Below are 24,928 nucleotides of genomic sequence, written 5' to 3'. Positions count from 1 at the left end.
TGGCGAGCCTGCACAAAGCTTCTGCGCCGGCGTCGCTAGGGTTGCATGACGTCATGTGGGGAGCGAGACAGTCTGCAGGTTTTGGCTTGTGAGCTGGTGGCTCTAGTGGCTGATGGATCTATCCCCAGCAACTTTGTGAAGGAGGAGTAGGGGTTGAGACTTTGGTTTTACGCTTTATTTTGCGGAGGCCCACACAAGGGCGGCGACTTGCCTTACTTTCTGCCTGAAGCTCAAGCCCCGTGTGGTTCTGGTTCCAAAGCAGTGTTTAGGCACATCCATTCCCCGTTTTGCACTTCAGCAGTCCTGGAAAATTAGAGCCCTCTCCGTACATCGTGCTTTTTCACGTGAAACAGCATTTGTCCAAACCATCTCTTCTACTTGGAGAGCAGTTCCTATTTAATGCTCAGATCTCTGCATAAATGTCTCCCCTTCCCTGCCTCTCTTCAGGCTTGGTCCTCCAGTCCCCGGAACCACATACCACCACCACCACCCCACCCTAAACCCACGTATCTCTCAGTCTCTCATCTGTCTGTCCCAGAATTTCTATCCCTGGGCTGGCACTGTGACTATGCGCTGGAGTCTTACCTCTCACAGAGTGGGAGCAGTGTTGGGTCTTACTAATTAATCTCTATTCCAAGCTTTACTCAACACAGCCCCCCACCGCATTTTAAGAGCACCTTAACACAGGGAGTTGGGGAATGGGGAAGAGAAGACCTGGGATGCTTTTCCCCCCTTCACTGCCCCCTTGAAAGCCAGAGCTGAGCTAGGACTCCTGGACACGTCTGAATAGCCCAAGCTTCTTTTCCAAACATGCCTACCCACTCCAGTTAGACAACTGTTCCTCATACACGGAGATGGTGGTAGCATTACATATTTCAATCCTTGCCCTGCATGTGCCCAGGATCTCCCCACCACTACAACAGCTCACTGAGACTATGGGTCTTCATAGGTAAGAGTGCACTTTAAATATCATAAAATTTTCTTTCTCAAATATACCTCACTAAGGCTGGGGTGGGGAGGTCACAGGCGTGCCATGTACAGACAACTCTCTGAGTCACAAACAGTCTCAAACAGCAACTTGATTCTGGGCAGACTCTGTAAAGAACAGGCCTCACCATGAGCATCTGAATGAGTGACCCAGGCAAGTATTTGAGCGATGCAATTGGTTTCCACAGTTCACAGCCCAAGAAAGGCAGGGTGGTCCTTAATCTGGCATCCATAGTTTTCCAAGTCGCACACTCGACAGCTAGACCCTTGGCAGCAGCCCAGGAATCTGACATGTGACCAATGAAGGAAACCACTGCCTCTGATTTCAGATTTGCAGAGCCGGCACTGAGACTAACCCATTCCAGTGGCCCAAGGGACACCATTAGGGTTCAGACTACCTTAACCATCAGCGAACAAGGACATGCTTTTAGGGGACCCTCAGAGGATTGAGGGTTCCTAGTGCCAGTGGCTTTCACCAAAGCATGGAGCTAAAAATGTCTTCTCAAGGGGCAGGTACCACTTTTTCTGGTCAAGCTGACATGTTGCTAGAAAGAGTTTGCCTTCATTCTTGAATATGCACTTTCCATGGGACATGGGAATTTTGGGGCCCTTTCTATCCTGTTACAAGTGAGTCCGTGTTGACTCAGTCCAAAATTGGAATATCAAGGCACACAGTTGAAATGCATCTAAGGATCAGTTTTGAGGAGAGCTAATAAGCTAATCAGTCTTTTAAAAACTCTTTATTTAGGGGCGCCTGGGTGGCGCAGTCGGTTAAGCGTCCGACTTCAGCCAGGTCACGATCTCGCGGTCCGTGAGTTCGAGGCCCGCGTCAGGCTCTGGGCTGATGGCTCGGAGCCTGGAGCCTGTTTCCGATTCTGTGTCTCCCTCTCTCTCTGCCCCTCCCCCGTTCATGCTCTGTCTCTCTCTGCCCCAAAAATAAATAAACGTTGAAAAAAAAAAAAATTTAAAAACTCTTTATTTAGGGGCGCCTGGGTGGCGCAGTCGGTTGAGCGTCCGACTTCAGCCAGGTCACGATCTCGCGGTCCCTGAGTTCAAGCCCCGCGTCGGGCTCTGGGCTGATGGCTCGGAGCCTGGAGCCTGTTTCCGATTCTGTGTCTCCCTCTCTCTCTGCCCCTCCCCCATTCATGCTCTGTCTCTCTCTGTCCCAAAAATAAATAAAAAACGTTGAAAAAAAATTAAAAAAAAACAACTCTTTATTTAATTTAGTTTTTAAGCACTGCTATTTTAAAAGAGCACACCTGTGAGTTGTGTCACAGAAGCCTCAAATTCACACCCCCTAGGGAGCTTCTAGGTAGAGGCTGACTCTCTTTGCCAAAGGCTCCAAATGACAGACTCTCACTCGCAGAGACGTGTGCCATCTCCCATACACCATTAAGGTCCAGTAAGGGCTGGACCTCCTTTTAGGTGATGGGAAGGCAAAGAAACAAGGGTTTTTCCCTCACTGCTGGAGGGATTGAGCACTGTAAACGTGCCCATAGAGTTCTAACCTATTTTCATTGGAATACAGGACTCTGAACTTGAGCAGGTGGTATCAGCCACCCCTACTGGCAGATAGGTGATAGCACGTGAGACAGGGTGATTGAGACTGAGGCCTCTAACTTGCAAACAGACAGTACATCATGTGTATCATGAAAACCTGGTACATCAGAGGTTGACCTAAATCCTTAGCCCTTATACACACACACTGGAGGCAAATGAAAGGCTGTGTGTCCCAGTAACACTTCTCTACCTGCACCTCACCCTGACTGGGATAATCCCCTCAGGAATTTCTGGGATGGGGAAGCACAAGCCTATAACACAATTCCTGTCACATTCTAACAGCAGAAGCAACAACTGGTTGTTGAACTTGTTCCAAAGGGTCCTGCTATGGTCTGTTTGCATCTCCTCAAAATTCATATATTGAAACCTAACCCCAAAGGTGATGGCATTTGAAGGTGGAGCCTTTGAGACATGATTGGGAGTCTCTGCCCTCGTGAATGGGATGGGTGCCCTTTACAAGGAGACCTGAGAGCTCTCTCATCCCTTCCACCCTGTGAATATAAGATACAAGAAGACTGCAACCCAGAGGAAGGCCCGTGCCAACCACACTGGCAGCCTGATTTCAGATTTTCAGCCTCCAAAACTGTGAGACATGAATTCATTTATAAGATTCCCAGCCTGTGGAATTTTCTTACAGCAGTCCACACAGATTGAGACAGGCCCAAACTACCTCATCAACATAGCTTTCCTCTGCTACTATGACAACACACTAAGGCTGGTGGTTGTATGGCTCAAGAGCTACCCTGTCCTCATTGCTAAGACTGTCAAGAAATGTAAAGGGTGTAAGATTTTACCCCATTTACAAACCAGTAAGTTAGCCTGCCAGCTGCACGGATGCTGGTAGAAGACACGAGATGCCAGGGACTGAGACAAAGGCAGTATTATGCATGCACAACAGGCAGCAAGAGCTTTGTGTTCACATCTCTTCCCTTTGCTTCCACAGGTCTCACGGGGGCCATGCAAAGATGCTGCACACACAGTAGATTCATGTCACAGCTGGAGAAAATTAAGTTCAGAAAACCCAATTTTTTCAGTTGAATGAGAAATGCATCTGCCCAACATTTGCCTCTGAGGAAGGCATTATCTCTAGTACATTGGCCAGGTAGTTAATCTGCCCTTTCCCCAAGAAAGACAGTATTGCCATCCTCAGAGGCTGTTACACAAAAATGTTTGCAAGCCATTCCAGGACAGAAGCTGAAACAAGATATGAAAAAAAAAAAAAATGAGAGGATCATGCAGAATCGTTTCCCCGTAGGGTGCACCTTTCCCTTAAAAATTTGGTTATGATTGATTGAGTAAAAAGATCCATTGAAGATTTTTGATACCAAGACTGCCCTTGGTTGTGTGGTGCTGTGGCACTGTGAAAGACTGAAGGAGCAGGAAAAGACCCAGATTTACCAGGACATTCACAGGACAGATGGATCCAAAGGAGCAGTGGTGTCAACCTGCATGAGCAAGGAGAGATGAAAGCAAATGAAAAGAAGGAACAATATCACATATCCTCAGTGAATTCAAACTTGTTATCTTCTCAGAAGAAAACACAATACATTACCCAAACATACAGCAAAACAATTCTGGATGGATTGCCAATCTAAATTTTAAAGTGATATATGGGTTTTTAAAAAGGAGAATAACTGTAGTCTTAGAATAGGAAAGAATTTATTGAACAGAACAGTAAACATTATCTATAAAAGAGAAAATAGTTACATTAACATTAAGACTTTCTCCTCATCAAAACACAACACACACAGGAAAGACCAAGAGACACAGAGACAGTGTGAGAAAAGAGACCAGCAAAGGAAACTTATCCAGCAGATAAAAGGAATTACTACAAATCAATAAGAAAAAATAAACAAACCAAAAAAAACCAAACGACCAAAAAAACCACAATAAAAATGGACAAAATAAACTAACACATACTTGAAAAAGAGGATGCCCAATGTCTAATAAATATGTGAAAGGATGCTCAACTTCCATAGTAATCAAGGACATTAAAAGAAAATCACTACTTGGTACCATCAGACACTAACCAGAAGTCAAAGAGAAATATGAAAAAATATTGAAACTGTTGACAAGGATGTGCACAAACCAAAAATCTCCTACACTGTTGGTGGGTGTGAAACTCTGTACATTTTCCAAACCCATTAGGCACTATCTCCTAAAGCTACAGAACTGTCAACCTGTCACCCACCAATTCCACTGTTACTTATATAGCCAACAGAAATATGTATGTGTGCCAACAAAGCATGGTCTACATTTAGATACCAGTGGTATTCCTAATAGTCACAAACTGAAAACCACTCATATGCTAATTAATGGTGGAATGATTAGGTAAATTGTTTTATATGCACACAATGGAACCCTACACAGCAATGCCAATAAATGATTAATAACAGCATGCAGCAATAAATTCATAAACAACAGAAGGAATGACAAAAGCAAATACAAAAGAGTTAATGCTCTATTACCTTCTTTATATAAGATGCAAGACAGGCTAAAGTAACCTATGTTGTGCCATGCATGTCAGAGTACTGATGGCCCAGAGGAATAGTGACTGGTAAGGAGCAAAAGTCTGACAATATTCTATTGATTGATCTAGGTACTGAGTACAGAATGTGTTCACTTTGTGAACTTTTCTTGAGCAATGCACTTATCACCAGTGCATGTGTCTTTAAATTTTTCAAATACATATCAGCCTCAAAAAGATGGGATATGGTAAATAGATTAGAGCTGTCCATATATTATAAAGGTGGGGTTTAAGAATATTAAATAAAATGACACTGTGATTAGCTTTTAAATGTGAGCTGAAATTTCTAGGTAAAACAGAAATGATGAGTATACAACTTCAAAGAAAGAAGTTCAATTATAATGTAGAATTATAAATGAAAATTATATTTTGCAATCCATAGAAGAGTAGTTAACATAGATTAAATAATAAACCCCATTGCATTCAAATGTATCAATTATTATATTACAGTTAAATGCATTAATTATACCTTTAAAAATCAAGCAATTTTTACTACATTCATTGGATGTTTTCATAAGAGGTATGGCAAAGAAACTGAATTAAAGTATAAAAATTAAAAATACATTTTATGGAATTTTACAATCAAACAACTAGCATGGAAATATACACATACTATCACATACATTTTGAGTTTTGTCATAATTGTAACTAGTACTATTTAAAATTCTTTTAAAAAAAAATTTTTTTTACATTTATTTATTTTCGAGAGACTGAGACAGAGCACAAGCAGGGTAGGGGCAGAGAGAGAAGGAGACACAGAATCTGAAGCAGGCTCCAGGCTCCGAGCAAGTGTGCAGCACAGAGCCTGACGTGGGGCTTGAACCCACGAACTTTGAGATCATGACCTGAGTCAAAGTCGGTTACTTAACTGACTGAGCCACCCAGGCACCCCTAAAATTGTTCTTAATGTACAATTTTCCAATATGTTAATTGATAGATAACAAACATAATTAAGTCTACATTTATATGTATAAACACACACAGATCACACACAGATATAGATCCCTACACACAATAATTGAAGGTAGGCATGTATTTATATATTTTTCTTCTTCGTGTTTTGTGATCTAAAAATGTAGTTAATATTTACGTGCCTCATGTGAGCTACAAATATGGATTCCATTTGTGGTACAAGGTTCTATCTTTAATCTGTAAAAATGGATATATCCATTGGGTCAAAAATTTTTTTCAAATTATTAAATTCTCGATAGTTTATATCAGGTTCAGAATGTGAATACAGAGATAGCTATATAAAAATCTCTCCTAAAATCAAAGAGAATTGAAAGTCAAGTAGTCACAAAATCCACATAAACAGAATGGATTCATGTCTCTGCCCTTCAGATGGCACTCCCTTCAGGGCTCCAAATTGAGTGGAAGTCTCCAACATTAACTAATATCTTCACTTCAAAGACTCAAGTGTGCACCTCCAAACCTCTTTCTTCCCAACATGCCCAAATCATCTTCACAAAGGAGGGAAAAATCTTTCTTCTCCAGGTACCAATTCCATGGAATTCATGGCTTATAAAAATGTCACAATCACTTGATATTGGTTAAGAACCAGCTAAAATGTAATTCTATGCTGTCCACTACCCTCTCCAGTCCAACCTGTCCATTTCTCCCTGAAAATGTTCCCACAAGCTTATCTCCCATGCTCCCAAACATCATACGTCACATGACTGACTCCCGCCTCTCTGGTATGACATTACACAATTATACCTGGCTCCCCAAAGCTTTCTTTGCTGACTTTATTTTCCCTCCAGCACTATTCTCTTCAGTGTAACTGATGACCTGCCACATGCTGACCCATTTCCAGGCTCTTTTTCTTATAATACCATGCCTACTTCACTTTTGGAAATTTTACTGTGACAAATTTAAGTTACATGCTCAAAGTTTTCTCCATAATATCTGGATTTTTTCAAGACCTGGTGTTTATATACACATAAATTCTGAACTCCTCCAGAATGGCAGACATTAGTAAAACGTCAATCACACGAGTATTTACAAGATAATTATATAATATTACAGTTATTATAATTTTTTGTTAACACTGAAGAAAATGCTTAGTATGTTCTGTTTACCATTCTTGGGTTAGCCTCTCATAATTGTACTGGAGACTCTGAGGGGGATGAGTAAATTACCAAACAAACATTATGGAAATACATTCGATTTACAGATTTCTCATAAGACGAGGGGATTTTATATTTTTTTTTCCGTTTTTCCTTTTTATTTAGCAGCACATACTGAGAACAATAAATGCTTCCACTTATGTTTAGGTTTTGAGGAATCACAATGAAGAGAAGACAGGAAACACTAGTAAGAAGATCATTCTTATTGCCAGATCCCTGGTGGCCATGCTGTCAGTCCTAAGTGACTGATACTTGTCTTCTGGGCTAGAGAATCCTAGGTGGGAATAGGAGGCAGGGGCCACATGAATCATGTCAGCTGAAATCCGATATTCTCCACTTCCCAACACTTCCTACTTTCAAATAATTACTTAAAGTTCTTCAGTCATTTAGGGCCTTCCAAGAGGTGCATGAACAACCGTTATACAACATTTGCTACATGTGAATCAGTGTTATAACAACCACCCATGTACTAACTTAGTATTTCTTATAAATACATGAGGCAGGCACTATTACATTCCTTATAAAGATGAGGACCACATAAGCACAGAGAGGTTAACTGCTTTGTCTGAATTCATTCACAAATAAGGGATAGAGTGGGGACTGGAACATGGCTGGGTGGGGAACAAAATTACTGCATTTAATCCATAATATAAGAAAATGCTAGTAAGCTGTGTTCTTTATTTTTTCTGTATTTTTAAAATATTTTATTTATTTATTTAGAGAGAGGGAGAGCAAGTGGAGGAGGGGCAGAAGTGAGAGGGACAGAGAAAATCCCAACTCAGAGCCCAACGTGAGGCTCGATCTCAGGAACACTGAGCTCATGACCTGAGCTGAAATCAAGAGTCGGACACTTAACCAACTGAGCCACATAAGTGTTCCAGGTGTGTTCTTAAAATAAACCAAGATCTAAATTTAGATTTGTCTTTGTACCTTATCATTTCAATTTAGATTAGTGCTATTTAATTTGAATTTTTATTAATAACAAGTTTCTAGTTATTTATGAAGACTTTTTCTTATAGGCAAATATAAACTGTGAATAATACCCTAGAGACCTCAGTAAACTGTAGGTGCACTGAGGCAGGACTACAAAGCTGCAGGTTCCTGCCCCGTGACAACCTGGATTTAATGACCTGCCACATGCTGACCCATGTTCCATTAAGATGACAACAGAAAGAATCATTTGCTTTCATTCCATGAGCAAAAGTGCAATACCACAAGACACAGGAACTCTGTAAGTATGGTGACACACACACACACACATACACACACACACACACACATATATATGTACATAATATCGCTTTTATTAATACTTGAGTTAAATAAAATTAGTACCAATAAAGCAAGATTTGTGAAAGATATTGCAATATAAGAAATATGCAAAATGAAATGTTAATGCAAGAACTTTGTATATTGTATAAGTGATACAACTTTTTGGATTGCTATTATAATATTTAAAACCATCAGAAATATCACAAGATACATTTGAGCCTAAAAATCTCGCCCTGAAACCAAAGTTACATTTTATTTAAAAGCTGTTTTCTTGACATTACTGGGAAAAGTGTCTCCATAATCGAGACACAATTATTTAATCTATTCAGTGCGTCATAGATGCGGAGTTACAGAAAACATTTCTAGTCCAGCAACAGCGATCAGACACAGTTTTCTGCACACAATCAGATGATTACTGTACATTCATCTGACTATTTAGTTGAATGCACCTTAGAAACCTGACCATTATGTCTATGGTTCCTGCAAAGTGGGCTGAACAGGGAGTCCACAAATACAGCCCTCAAGCACATTAAAAATCAGACTACATGACCACTTGGGTGAAACCACATAATCACTGTCAGTGAGGATTACACTATGAGCCTTAGGAGCCAACAGGGATGGGTGTAGGTGTAGGGCCCCATCTCTTTATACCAACTCAGCTCCTGGTTCAGGAGGTATTCCACCTTCCCGTGTGGCTTTAGCACTGAGCCAGATTCTGTGTTGACAGTCAGAGAAGTGAGTACGTGTGCAAGATGGGCAGCTGGGCCCTGAGATGTGTGTTTATGACTGTGTGACCGCCCCCCTCCCCTCACAACGGCAATTAGCATTTCACCTGAAGCAGCACTAGCAGTGATAGGCTTGGGTCCTCAGAATATTTTTGCAAACATTCTTCCTACTTGCCAATTACCAAGAACAACTACAAGTTTCTAGCTGGCATCTCTAGAGACCACTAGTGTGTGGGAAAGGATGCAAAGCCTGAGGGAAAGAAGCAGTCTGGGCAGGAGGGCACCATGGGCCCAGGACAGAGAGCGCTGGAGAAGAGAGTGGGCGTGTGAGACACAGAGTCCAGGACAAGGGGCCAGGGTGACAGGGTTGAGAGAGAGAAGTAAAGGTTTTCAAGTTATAAACAAATGACCTCTCAGGGGGAAGAAAGGACACAGCACCTTACCTGGAAGCCAATATTTGCCTGAGAAAGACTTTTTCCCCCTTTGCTCTTCAGTTCTCCGGGCCTCTTTCTCATCATCTGGAAAAAACGTAGTTTGCAAATATACATTTTTTTTATGGCATCAAAATACGCCTTTTTTTTTTTATCTTGAATTTATTTATTTATTTATTGAATTTTCAAGTTAGTTAACATACAGTGTAGTCTTTTCTTCAGGAGTAGAATCCACTGATTCATTACTTATATGTAACACCCAGTGGTCATCCCAACAAGTGTCGTCGTTAATGCTCATGATCCATTTTCCCCACCCATCAATCCTCAGTTTATTCTCTGTATTTAAGAGTCTCTTATGGTTTGCCTCCCTGTTTTTATCTTATTTTATCCCTATGATCATCCTTATCCCTTATCCCTCTGATCATCTGTTAACTTTCTCCAATTCCACATGAGTGAAATCATATGATATTAGTGTTTCTCTGACTGATTTTGCTTAGCATAACACCTCTAGTTCCATCCACATGGTCGCAAATGGGAAGATTTCATTCTTTTACATCGTCAAGTATTCCACGTATACATATGCCACATATTCTTAATCCATTCATCAGTTGATGGACATTTTGACTCTTTCCATACTTTGGCTATTGTTGATAGCGCTGTTATACACATTGGGAGCATGTGCCCCTTCAAATCAGCACTCCTGTATCCTTTGGATAAATTCCTAGTAGTGCTATTGCTGGGTTGTACGGTAATTCTATTTTTAATTTTTTGAGGAACCTCCACATTGTTTTCTAGACTGGCTGCACCAACATGCATTCCCACCAACAGTGCAAGAGGGTTCCCCTTTCTCCCACATCCTCGCCAACATCTGTTCTTTCCCGAGTTGTTAATGTCAGCCACTTTGACTGGTGTGAGGTGGTATCTCAGTGTGGTTTTGATTTGTATTTCCCTGATGATGAGTGATGTTGAGCATCTTTTCATGTGTCTGTTCACCATCTGGATGTCTTCTTTAGAAAAGGGTCTATTCATGTCTTCTGCCCATTTCTTCACTGGATTATTTGTTTTTCAGGTGTTGAGTTTGGTAAATTCTTTATAGATTTTGATACTAACCCTTTATCCAATATGTCATTTGCAAATATCTTCTCCCATTCCATTGGTTGCCTTTTAGTTTTGTTGACTGTTTCCTTTGCTCTGCAGAAGCTTTTTATCTTGATGAGGTCCCAGTAGTTCATTTTGCCCTTTATTTCCCTTGCCTTTGGAGACATGTCAAGTATGAAGTTGCTGCAGCTGAGGGCAAAGAGGTTGCTGCCTGTTTTATCCTGTAGGATTTTGAAGGTTTCCTGAATCATATTTAGGTTGTTCATCCATTTTGAATTTATTTTTGTGTATGGTGTTAGAAATTGGTCCAGTTTCATTCTTCTGCATGTTGCTGTCCAGTTCTCCCAGCACCATCCAGTACACTGGATACTCTTTCTTGTTTTGTCAAAGATTAGTTGGCCATACATTGGTGGGTCCATTTCTGGGTTCTCTATTATATTCCATTGGTCTATGTGTCTGTTTTTGTGACAATATCATACTGTCTTGATGATTACAACTTTGAAATACAGGCTAAAGTCTGGAATTATGAAACTTCCTGCTTTGGTTTTCTTTCTTTTTTCTTTACACGTTTTTTTTAATGTTTATTTCTTTTTGAGAGAGGGAAAGAGCATGAGCGGGGAAGGGTCAGAGAGAGAGGAAGACACAGAATACGAAGCAGGATCCAGGCTCTGAGCTGTCAGCACAGAGCCCGATGCGGGGCTCAAACCCACGAACCACAAGATCATGACCTGAGACGAAGTCGGACGCCCAACCCACTGAGCCATCCAGGCGCCCGTGGTTTTCTTTTTCAACATTCCTTTGGCTATTTGAGGTCTTTTGTGGTTCCATAAAAACTTCAGGATTGTTCTAACTCTGTGAAGAAAGCTGGTGCATTTTGATAGAGATTGCATTGAATGTGGAGATTGCTTTGGAGAGTATTGACATTTTAATAACATTTGCTCTTTGAATCCATGAGCATGGAATATTTTTTCATTTCTTTGTGTCTTCTTCAATTTCTACATAAGCTTTCTATAGTTTTCAGCATACAGATTTTTTACCTCTTTGAGAAGTAAAGGCTAGTCAGCATGAAATAAAAAATGCTGTAACTGAACTGTGACCTCGAATGGATGCTGCAGCAGCAAGGATGGATGAGGCAGAACAGGGAATCAGCAATATACAGGACAAACTTATAGAGAATAATGAAGGAGAAAAAAAGAGGCAGATTAAGGCAAAAGAGCATGATTTAAGAATTAGAGAAATCAGGGGCACTTGGGTGGCTCAGTAGGTTGAACGTCCAACTTCAGCTCAGGTCATGATCTCGCAGTCTGTGAGTTTGAGCCCCGCGTCGGGCTCTGTGCTGACACCTCAGAGCCTGGATTCTGTGTCTCCCTCTCTCTATGCCCCTCCCCCACTCATGCTCTGTCTCTCTCTCGCTCTGTCAAAAGTAAATAAACATTTTTAAAAATTTAAGAATTAGAGAAATCAGTGACTCATCAAAAAGGAACAACATCAGAATCATAGGGGTCCCAGAAGAGGAAGAGAGAGAAATATGGGTAGAAGGGTTATGTGAGCAAATCATAGCTGAAAACTTTCCTAAACTGGGAAAAGACACAGACATCAAAATCCAGGAAGCACAGAGGACTCCCATTAGATTCAACAAAAACCGACCATCAACAAGGCATATCATAGTCAAATTCACAAAATACTCAGGCAAGGAGAGAATCATGAAAGCAGCAAGGGAAAAAAGTCCTTAACCTACAAGAGAAGAGAGATCAGGTTTGCAGCACACCTATCCACAGAAACGTGGCAGGCCAGAAAGGAATGGCAGGATATATTCAGTGTGCAGATTCAGAAAAATATGCAGCCAAGAATTCTTTATCCAAAACGGCTGTCATTCAAAATAGAAGGAGAGATAAAAAGTTTCCAAGACAGGGGTGCCTGGGTGGCTCAGTCGGTTAAGCGGCGACTTTAGCTCAGGTCATGATCTCATGGTCCGTGAGTTCGAGCCCTACGTCAGGCTCTGTGCTGACAGCTCAGAGCCTGGAGCCTGCTTCAGATTCTGTGTCTCCCTCTCTCTGACCCTCCCCTGTTCATGCTCTGTCTCTCCCTGTCTCAAAAATAAATAAACGTTAAAAAAATAAAAAAATAAAAAGTTTCCTAGACAAACAAAAATGAAAGGAGTCTGTGACTACTAAAACAGCCCTGCAAGAAATTTTAAGGGGGACTCTGTCAGGGGAAAAAAGATGAAATTAATTAACTAATTAATTAATTAATTAAATACCAAAAGCAACAAAGACTAGAAAGGACCAGAGAACACCACCAGAAACTCCAACTCTACAAGCAACATAATGGCAATAAATTCATATCTTTCAGTACTCACTCTAATATCAATGGACTCAATGCTCCAATCAAAAGATACAGGGTAACAGAATGCATAAGAAAACAAGATCCATCTATATGCTGTTTACAAGGGACCCACTTTAGACCTAAAGACACCTTCAGATTGAAAGTAAGGAGATGGAGAACCACCTATCATGCTAATGGTCAACAAAAGAAAGCCGGAGTAGCTGTACTTATATCAGACAATCTAGACTTTAAAATAGAAACTGTATCAAGAGATGAAGAAGGGCATTATATCATAATTAAGGGGTCTATCCACCAAGAAGATTTAACAATTGTAAACATTTATGCGGCAAATGTGAAAGCACCCAAATATATAAATCAATTAATCACAAACATAAAGAAACTCATTGATAGTAATACCATAATAATAGGAGACTTCAACACCCCACTCACAGCAATGGATAGATCGTCTAATCAAAAAAATCAACAAGGAAACAATGGCTTTGAATTACACACTGGACCAGATGGATTTAACAGATATAATCAGAACATTTCATCCTAAAGCAGCAGAATATACATTCTTCTCCAGTGCACATGGAAGGTTCTCCAGAATAGACTACATACTGGGACACAAATCAGCCCTCAGCAAGTACAAAAGATGGAGACCATACCGTGCATATTTTCAGACCACAACACTATGAAACTTGAAATCAACCACAAGAAAAAATTTGCAAAGGTAACAAATACTTGGAGACTAAATAATGAATGGGCTAACCAAGAAGTTAAAGAGGACATTAGAAAGTATATGGAAGCCCATGAAAATGATAACACCACAACCCAAAACCTCTGGGATGCAGCAAAGGAGGTCATAAGTGGAAAGTATATAGCAACCCAGGCCTTCCTAAAGAAGGAAGAAAGATATCAGATATATAACCTAACCTTACACCTTAAAGAGCTGGAAAAAGAACAGCAAACAAAACCCAAAACCAGCAGAAGACAAGAAATAATAAAGATTAAAGCAGAAATTAATGCTATCGAAACAAACAAACAAAAAAGGCAAAAAACAAAACAAAACAGTAGAACAGATCAATGAAACCAGAAGCTGGTTCTTTGGAAGAATTAACAAAATTGATAAACCACTAGCCAGTTTGATCAAAAAGAAAAAGGAAAGGACCCAAATAAATAAAATCAAGAATGAAGAGGAGAGATCACAACCAACACAGCAGAAATAAAAATAATAAGAGAATATTATGAGCAATTATATGACAATAAAATGAGCGATCTGGAAGAAATGGACAAATTCCTAGAAACATACACACTACCAAAACTGAAACAGGAAGAAATAGAAAATTTCAACAGACCCATAACCAGTAAGGAAATCAAATTAGTAATCTAAAAACCTTCCCCCAAACAAGAGTCCAGGACCAGATGGCTTTCCAGGGGAATTCTACCAAACATTTAAGGAAGAGTTAACACCTATTCTCTTGAAGCTGTTCCAAAAAATAGAAATGGGAGGAAAACTTCCAAACTTATTCTATGAAGCCAGCATTACCTTGATTCCAAAACCAGACAGCAACCCCACTAAAAAAGGGAACTATAGACCAATTTCCCTGATGAATATGGATGCAAAAATCCTCAACAAGATATTAGCCAACTGGATCCACCAATACATTAAAAAAATTATTCACCATGACCAAGTGGGATTTATACCCGGGAGGAAGGGCTGGTTCAATATCTGCAAAACAATTAACGTGATTCATCACATCAATAGAAGAAAGGACAAGAACCATATGATCCTCTCAATAGATGCAGAGAAAACATTTGACGAAATACAGCATGCTTTCTTGATAAAAACTCTCAAGAAAGTAGGGATAGAAGGATCATACCCGGAGATCATAAAAGCCATATATGAATGAGCCAACGCTAGTATCATCCTCAATGGGGAAAAACTGAGAGCTTTCTCCTTAAGGTCAGGAACAAGACATGGATGTCCACTCTCACCACTGTTATTCTTTTTTTTTTTTTTTTAATTTTTTTTTTCTTTCCACGTTTTTATTTATTTTTGGGACAGAGAGAGACAGAGCATGAACGGGAGAGGGTCAGAGAGAGAGGGAGACACAGAATCGGAAACAGGCTCCAGGCTCTGAGCCATCAGCCCAGAGCCTGACGCGGGGCTCGAACTCACGGACCGCGAGATCGTGACCTGGCTGAAGTCGGACGCTTAACCGACTGCGCCACCCAGGCGCCCCTCACCACTGTTATTCAACATAGTATTGGAAGTCTTAGCCTATGCAATCAGACAAAACAGAAATAAAAGACATCCAAATCAGCCAGGAGGAGGTCAAACTTTCATTCTTCCCAGATGACATGATACTCTATATGGAAAACCCAAAAGATTCCACCAAAAAACTACTAGGACTGATTCATGAATTCAGCAAAGTGGCAGGATATAAAATCAATGCACAGAAATTGGTTGCATTCCTCTACACCAACAATGAAGCAACAGAAAGAGAAATCAAGGAATAGATCCCATTTACAGTTGCACCAAAAACCATACAATACCTAGGAATAAATCCAACCAAAGAGGTGAAAAATCTATACACTGAAAACTATAGAAAGCTTATGAAAGAAATTTAAGAAGACACAAAAACATGGGAAAAGATTCCATGCTCCTGGATAGGAAGAACAAATTTTGTTAAAATGTTGATACTACCCAAAGCAATCTACATATTCAATGCAGTTCCTATCAAAATAACACCAGCATTCCTCACAGAGCTAGAACAAATAATCCTAAAATTTGTGTGGAACCAGAAAAGACCCCAAATAGCCAAAGCAATCTTGAAAAAGAAAACCAAAGCAGGAGGCATCACAACCCCAGACTTCAAGCTATACTACAAAGCTGTAATCATCAAGACAGTATGGTACTGGCACAACAACAGACACTCAGAACAGAGTAGAGAACCCAGAAATGGACCCACAAATGTATGACAAATCTTTGACAAAATAGGAAAGAATATCCAATGGAATAAAAACAGTCTCTTCAGCAAGTCATGCAGGAAAACTGGACAGCAACATGTAGAAGAATGAACCTGGACCACTTTCTTACTCCATACACAAAAAGAAACTCAAAATGGAGGAAAGACCTCAATGTAAGACAGAAAGCCATCAAAATCCTTGAGAAGAAAGCAGGCAAAAACCTCTTTGATCTTGGCCACAGCAACTTCTTACTCAACACGTCTCCACAGACAAGGGAAACAAAAGCAGAAATGAACTACTGGGACCTCTTCAAAATAAAAAGCTTCTGCACAGCAAAGGAAACAGTCATCAAAACTAAAAGGCAACTGACAGAATGGGAGAAGATACTTGCAAATGACATATCAGGTAAAGGGTTAGTATCCAAAATCTATAAAGAACTTCTCAAACTCCACACTCAAGAAACAAATACTCCAGTGAAGAAATGGGCAAAAGACATGAATAGACGCTTCTCCAAAGAAGACATCCAGATGGCCAACCGACACATGAAAAAATGCTCAACATCACTCATCATCAGGGAAATACAGGTCAAAACCACAATGAGATACCACCTTACACCTGTCAGAATGGCTAACATTAACAACTCAGGCAACAACAGATGTTGGTGAGGATGCAGAGAAAGAGGATCTCTTTTGCACTGGTGGGAATGCAAACTGGTGCAGCCACTCTGGAAAACGGTATGGTGGTTCCTTGTAAAATTAAAAATAGAACTACCCTACAACCCAGCAATTGCACTACTAGGCATTTATCCAAGGGATACAGGTGTGCTGTTTCAAAGGGACACATGCACCCCCATGTTTACAGAAGCACTATCAACAATAGCCAAAATATGGAAAGAGCCCAAATGTCCATCGATGGATGAATGGATAAAGAAGATGTGGTATATATACACAATGGAATATTACTCTGCAATCAAAAAGAATGAAATCTTGCCATTTGCAACTACATAGATGGAACTAGAGGGTATTATGCTAAGTGAAATTAGTCAGAGAAAGACAAATATCATATGACTTCACTCATAGGAGGACTTTAAGAGACAAAACAGATGCACATAAGGGAAGGGAAGCAAAAGTAATATAAAAACAGGGAGTGGGACAAAACATAAGAGACTCTTAAATATGACGAACAAACAGAGGGTTACTGGAGGGGTTGTGGGAGGGGGATGGGCTAAATGGGTAAGGGGCATTAAGGAATCTACTCCTGAAATCATTGTTGCACTATATGCTAACTAATTTGGATGTAAATTTAAAAAATAAAATAAAATAAACCACACATACATGAAGGGTAGACACAACATGAAGTTATGCTAAAGTGGCCTGGAGCAGACTCTCCCCCAGGATATTCACAGAGAGCATGGCCCTGAGGACACCTTGATCTCGGACTTTTAGCCTCCAGAACTGCCACACAATAAATTTCTGTTGTTTTGGTCACTCTGTTCAGGGTCCTTGTTATGGCAACTGCAGCAAACTGATATACCTTCCCTTCTGCCTGCCTCCCCACAAGCAGAAGCACCATCAAAGGCAGAAAAGGCTGCCCTTCCATGTCCTTTTCCACAGGATGGATTCAAAGACAAACAATTCTGATCTGAAGGTCCTACCACAAGTTTCTCCTCCCCTGTCTTCAGAGACACTGCCCTCCTAGAAACATCTCAAATCCTGCTACAGCACAGGGGACGAGACGGCACCAAGATCCTCCTACAAAACCAGGCACAGCAGACCCCTGTCACCTCCCCATGGGCCAGAGCTTGGGCTCCACTCTCAGAAATGAGTCCTGGAGACATAACAGCTCACAGGATGAAAATGGAAGACGTCAGTAGAGCACACGTGATGGTGTTTCTGAAACCCCATGGTGATCCTAAATGTGAAACCTGTGCCAGGGACCATTTGGGTACACATTACTTCTCAAATTAATGAGCCTAGGAATCATCTGGGCATTTTTCTGAAACAGATTCTTTGGGATACTCTATGCTAAGAATTAGACTTCTGATCAGTCTGCATCTGGGAGCTGACAGGGCTCCTTCAGGACCCTGAAAATCTTCCGGGCACAATTTCTCTACCCAGCTCACTTCAACAATCAAGGCAAGTCTCCTGCTTGTCCCAAAAAGAAACTTACCCACACATCTAGTCCACCAACATTTCCTTATAACCTTTGCCTCTGAGGTGATACACTCAGCAGGTCCCACCATCATCTGTGTGTAGAAGTTCTGCTCAAATGTTGTACCTGAGACACAGGATAACAGACACAATCACAGAAATCCATGCTGAGAGACATTCTGAAAAACAAAGAGTGCATTCTTCAAAACTGTCACTTACACTGAGGACAAATTAAAAACAAGAGTGGTAACTGTTCTAGGTTAAAGAAACTAAAGAATGAAGACAATAAATTAAGTCCCTGTGACATGACTGGATCCTAGATTTCTGAAAACAGACAAAAAATGCATCATTGTATCACTGTGGGAAATCTGTCTATGGACTGTCTATGAAATGATAGCATAACACTAGTATCCTTTCTTAAGTGTGAAAGTGTGAAGGTTTTATTGCATTAGCAGAATAACCTTCACGTAAAGAGATAAATATTCTGGTATTCGGGCAAAATGTCAATATGGTGACAAATCATTCTCACATGAAACAGCAAAGACATGTCAACAGATAAAAAAGAACTGGTGAGAAAACAGTAATGATTGGTGAATTTAGATAAAGCATATGATGCAGGTGTACATTTGCTCTAAGATTACATTTTCTCCTTTACATTTTCTATTAAATTGTTCAACATCAAAAGTGACCATTTAATAAAAGGTGAAGGCATGAGGGTATGCAGATGGTGGGATCTTGCATTTTACAGCCATTCAAGGGAAAGTTCACAAGTATACATGCACTGTGAGAACATGCAAAAATGGTGGAGAGGTCAGCCCATCTCAAGAACCACTGAGACCATTCATTCATATGTGCACAAAGCAACTTGATTAACAATCCACATCCCATGATGTGTGTAATGACAATACTTAACTCTTTTTTTAATTAGGAAATATAATTATTTTTCCTAATACTACAGAAAAGTTGTATATTATTCCAAACAATATACACAAAGGTGTTTTTTTTTTGTTCTTCTTTTAATTCCAATTAGTTAACGTATACTGTTATATTAATTTTAGGTGTGTAATATAGTGATTCAACACTTCGATATAATACCTGGTGCTCATAACAATGAGTGCACACCTTAATCCCCATCAGTAATTTAACCCATACCCCGCATCCACCTCCCCACTGGTAACCATCAGTGTATTCTCTATACTTAAGAGTCTGAGAAAGGGGTGCCTGGGTGGCTCAGTCGGTTAAGCGTTCGACTTCAACTCAGGTCATGATCTCGCCCTTCATGAGCTCAAGCCCCACATCGGGCTCTGTGCTGACAGCTCAGAGCCTGGAACCTGCTTCAGATTCTGTGTCTCCCTCTCTCTCTGCCCCTCCTCTGCCAGCATGTGAATTTAGACAGATCACTCAACCTCTGTGTCCCAAATTCTCCTCTTTACAATGAAAATAATGCAATGGCAGTGCCTACGTTATACAGGTAGGAAGACCTATGAAAATACCAGAGGTACAACATGATAGCACCGATTCATGCAAACTAAGTGTTATTTAAAATTCTAACCTCAGTGGGAGAGAGCCAAAGCATAAGAGACTCTTAAAAACTGAGAACAAACTGAGGGTTGATGGGGGGTGGGAGGGGTGGGTGGGTGATGGATATTGAGGAGGGCACCTTTTGGGATAAGCACTGGGTGTTGTATGGAAACCAATTTGACAATAAACTTCATATACTGAAAAAATAAAAAATAAAAAAAATAAAATTCTAACCTCAACTCTGGGAGGCTTAACAACAACAACAACAAATATGTTAATTATTTTTCAGTGAATACTTGTATTTTATTTGATATGATCAATATAGTCCACACCACATGTGCTCAGGCAGGCTCCTCAGGCTCTCAAGATGATGATCTGTCACTGGGAACTGTGTGAATGGCATCAAAGCACTTACCAATATAAATGGCTTACTTATCACAGACCATCTAGGGATTCCGGGCACTTTCTCTCTTCCTTACCCCCATCTCCTCCTTTTCCACCCTCATTACACATTCAGGTGCACAGTTTTGATTCTCAAGCACCTGTTTCTACCCAAGTCCTGATCATTCTCCTTAAAGGTATCCACAAGAATAGAGTTATTTGAAACATTTCCTCAATGATTTGGAATCTAACTTTGTTTTCTATCCACACAATTTTGGCAGGACATATCCAATGGTACCATCGATCTCTCAAGCATCTCTTGCTATTTTGATCAACTCAAGCAATGACAAGTTTCATATTATCTCTTTGATATATAAATCAGGAACATATTCAGAATTGATTTATCCCATGATGTAGGTAATGATTCACGTTGTATGTTTTTTTTCCAATATGAGTAACGATTATGTTTCTAAAAAGGTTGTTATTAGTACTCAGCGTTCTTTCCACTTGCTATCACTTACCTTTGCTTCTTCCCAATCAAACCACCTCATCTTTAGTGCTGACACTTCCATGGAATATCCTGGTACTTCTCTCCATCTCCTCCTGCCTCTTCAAGTCTTTGGCAAGCCCAAAGGAGCAACCCACCAAAGTTACTCTTGATGTAAAAAATCTTCAAGGAAACTTTTTGTTCACAGGAATGACTTTGGTTATAATTTAAAGGAAAATGTACTGAAAGATAGAATAGGTTCTGGGGATTTGGCAATAGCAATAATCTTACCACAGTCGATAGTCTGACTCCTGGACAATTTCTCTCTTCCTCACCATTATGTCTTCCATTACCACACCGAAGGGAGGTTGAGACCCACAGAGTTGATTCTCATGCACCTAATTATAGCCAACTCCTTAGTGATACTCTCAAAAGGTGTCCCCAAGACATTGGCAGCTTTGGGGGTAAAATATTTCTTCAATGAGTTTGGATGCAAACTTCTTTTGTATGTTCAGAGGGTGGGCAGGGGAATGTCCATTGGCGGCACCTGCCTCTTGAGTGTCTTCCAGACCATCGTGATCAGCCCCATGAACTCCTCATAGAAGTATCTTCAAGTCAAAGCTCCAAAGTATGTTTGCATGTCCATTTCCCTCTTCTGGATCATATGTATGATAGAAAATTTTATCATTCCTATGTATGTGTTGTATGTGTCAGGGAAACAGAGCAGCCAAAAAAAAAAAAAAAACATCACAAAGTAAAGGGATTTTGAATACTGTTCTACATCTGACCATGAGACAATCTCAGGGTCACTCTATGCAATACTGATAGTATTCCCTGAAGTTTCACTTCCTGGACTCAGGATCTGGGCCAGCAGCTCCAGGGTTTTCATCCTGCACAGGCACAAGCACAGGTCCAACACATTCACAGCACTCGTGTTTCCCCCAGATCCTCTGCTGAGTCTAGAGCAACCCACCATTACTTCCTCACTGACCTAATTTCTGCATGTTTTCCAACTGTCAGTCCCTTTCTGATAATGAGACAAGATTCCACAGTATCTAGCTTCTGCTTTTTCTGGATAAGGAACACTATCTTAGCAGAAAAATGTAAGTTGTATCATTTTGCACAATCCTCAGTTGATTATTCACTCATCACATTGGAAAAGTCAATAGCATCTTATTTTTAAATTTTTTTAATGTTTATTCATTTGTGTGTATGTGTGTGTGAGAGAGACAGAAAGAGAAAGTCGGGTGGGGGAGTGGCAGAGAGAGACGGACAGAGAATCTGAAGCAGATCAGATCTGGTGCTATCAGCACAAAGCCCGACATGGGGCTAGAACCCATGAACCATGAGATCATACCCTGAGCTAAAGTCGGACACTCAACTGACTGAGCCACCCACGCACCCCAATATGGCATCTAGAAGAGTAAGCCACTTGTCATTCTATGGTGGACCCTAATGGGTATTTGGGATTCCTTCTGATGGATGAATGTAGGAACCATATAGGCACAGTAGAGGTGAATAATGCAGGTTCACCTCATCCTGATACATAGTATCCTGTTGATAGTGGTCTCAATCAAATGTTATTTGATGAAAATTGAATGAATCTGATCCTAGCCATTTGTGAGACTAATCAGAGCATTTGAACAAGGGATGAATTCATGGGAAATTGTGACAGGAGCCAATACAGTCCAGAAATGACTGCTAGACATTGTTGGAAGACAGTTCTACCGTGGGTTTCTCACGTATGTACATGCCTCCTACAGAAGCATGGACAGCTTTTCTTCTATACTGGATTACCTTATGTGTGATTAGAAAAATACCTTGGGAGACAAGGACAGTGTCACCCACTGGAACACCATGCTGACTTATTTGCTGTACAGGGAAACAAAGCTAAAGTCTTCCCCAGGGTCAAAGAGTACAGCAGGTGTGCTAGAATACCCTTATAAGTCTTGGATTTTGTATAGTCAGGGTTCCTCAGGTATGATGTAAACACTCCATGTGTAGCATTCATTGGGACCCCTCCAAGGAACCATGATTGGAATAAGGTCAGGACAAGGAAGAGGGCCTTGGAAAACTGTTGGAATCAGGATGTTCATGCTGCCTGCTGGACCATGAGTAATAAAGTGCTTTGTATTCAATCTAGGAATCTCTTGTGTTCTGCTGGTAGCTATTAAGACTTGCAGGCTAATCTCAAACTCTCACGGTTTCTGAAATAACCATAGTTGTGATGCAAAACAAACAGGCAGAGCCAGAGATTGAAATATAGGTGATAGAAGATAGATAAATAGGAGAAACTCTTTAAAATATGGATTATACTGAAGCAAAGCTCAACTACTCTTTAAATCACAATATACTCAGGTATTCGGGTAGCACGGAGACTTGAGAGAGCCTACCGATCCCTATCCAAATGGAGAAGAAGGTAACTTGTTTGGGCAGATCAGCAACTTGGCAGACAGGAGGGGAGGAATTGCAGGGGAAGGCACTGCATAGGAAGAGGGCAAAGATCCAAGAAGCCTCATAAACAGTGCAGTTCAGAGGGCCAATGGAAGAAAAACAACTATTTTAAGAGGATACCAACTCTTTGCCCTAGACTGCCCTGGAATCTTCTGTCATTCTGACCACATCTTTCAACATCCACATAGATTTCAGATGTTTTTCTGTGTAAGAGGATTCTTTTGGGAATGTTCACTGAGGGCTTCAGTTTGATGTCTGTCCTTATAGACAGCATGTCTAATTTTATGGGGAAAGCTATTTTCACAACACAGGAGATCCTGATAGTGTCAGCTTGTGGGAATTAGCACAAACTCCTGGGAAAACATTAGCCTTTCAAGACTGTGGAACTGGTAGACTGAAAGACAAGATTTCAGAGGGTTAAAGCTAGACCCAGATAATATCTAGGTCAAGTGTAGAATAGACAGAGACCCCAAGGAATATATTTACATGATGAGAGAAAGAATATGAAATAAATGGATGTCAGGAGAAGAGCAGAGAGATCAGGTTGCCCTTCCAAGCTTAGAATCGATTAGGTGAATATTGAAATGTTGATGTAATTTTTTGTGTGCTGTTCTGACCCATTTGTGAGGCCCTGGTTAGAGGTGAATAATTTCTGCCCTGCTGAGCAGCTGATTAAGTCCACACATCAAATCACAGTGAGCCTTGTGGCACTGTAACTTGTTCCAATCCTCATCCAATCTCTTCAACTCCATGGAAGCCTTGCAAACCAATAACCTTGCAACTACGGTAACAGTTAAAATCAATAACCTAGCATCCAGTCAGTGGGGGAGGGATAATGAGATTCAAACCAATTCTATCAAACTCCAATCAAATTTAAAGAGGAAGTGAGATATTCCAACTTACTCTATGAATCTAGCATTCTTCTGATGCCAAAACCATTACAAGAAATTTATAGATTAGCATCTTCACTAACCAAATGGGGAAATAAAATGCTCAAAATAAAACACAGGCTTTTCTGGCCCATACTTGAACAAAATTTAAAAAACAAAATTGAAATCAGATTGACAGAAAATAAGCAGTTCTTTAAACATAAATAACAAATCTACTACAATTAAATAGGGAATTTAATCAAGTGGCAGAAAACAAAATCCATGAAAACATTTCATGCTTTGTTTCCCAGTAGGCAGTATGTTAGCTCTATCCCACAAAGTTGGACGTGCACTATTCTTATTAAATCAGTTCAAGATGGCACCTGATTGGAGCCTTCCACTTCGACTCATCTTTATTTAGAAGTGTGTTTTCTGAGTTCAGATTATCTAGGATAATTTTCTAATATCTTTTTCCTACCAGCTACTAACTTCATTCCATTATGATCACAGATTATGTCTTGTAATTCCTTTGTTTAGACTGGTTTTGTCCCAGAATTTGGCTTATCATGTTGAATAGTTCTCATGACCTTGTAAAGCATGTGTATCTGCCATTGTGGAGTAGGTGCCCCATTTAGATCACCATGATCGACACACTGCTCAAGTTTTCCATATCCTTACTGATCTCCTGTGACCTTCATACACAGCCTGTAAATATTGTGAAACATAATTGTGAGATTCTCTATTTCTCCTTTTGCTCCCTCACAAATTTTAAAGTTCTGATGGTAGGTACTCAGACTTTCAGGATTGTTACAACTTCCTGGTAACTTTATCCTTCTCTCAAAGTGTTAGATCCCTCCTGCTACCTACAACTTTTCCTGAAGTCTCCTTTGTAAAATCATATAAACTAGGCTCTGCAGCTTTCTTATCTTCCTGTACCATCTCTGGGACAGCACTGTGGTACAATTCACATGCAATTCACCACCTACAGTGCACAGTGGTTTCAATGTGTTTTTTTTTTTAACATACACCTGTGCACATATTA

The 24,928-nt window shown here is 40.3% G+C and overlaps 1 pseudogene; it reads left to right on the top strand.

Annotated features, from left to right (window-relative positions):
- The first annotated feature begins 45 nt into the window (after positions 1–45).
- Positions 46–23,361, top strand: LOC115502177 (annotated as a pseudogene).
- Positions 23,362–24,928: the final 1,567 nt, after the last annotated feature.

This window comes from Lynx canadensis, chromosome E2, assembly GCF_007474595.2.
Source record: "Lynx canadensis isolate LIC74 chromosome E2, mLynCan4.pri.v2, whole genome shotgun sequence".
Classification (NCBI taxonomy): domain Eukaryota; kingdom Metazoa; phylum Chordata; class Mammalia; order Carnivora; family Felidae; genus Lynx; species Lynx canadensis.
This window is presented reverse-complemented; position numbering and strand designations above follow the sequence as displayed.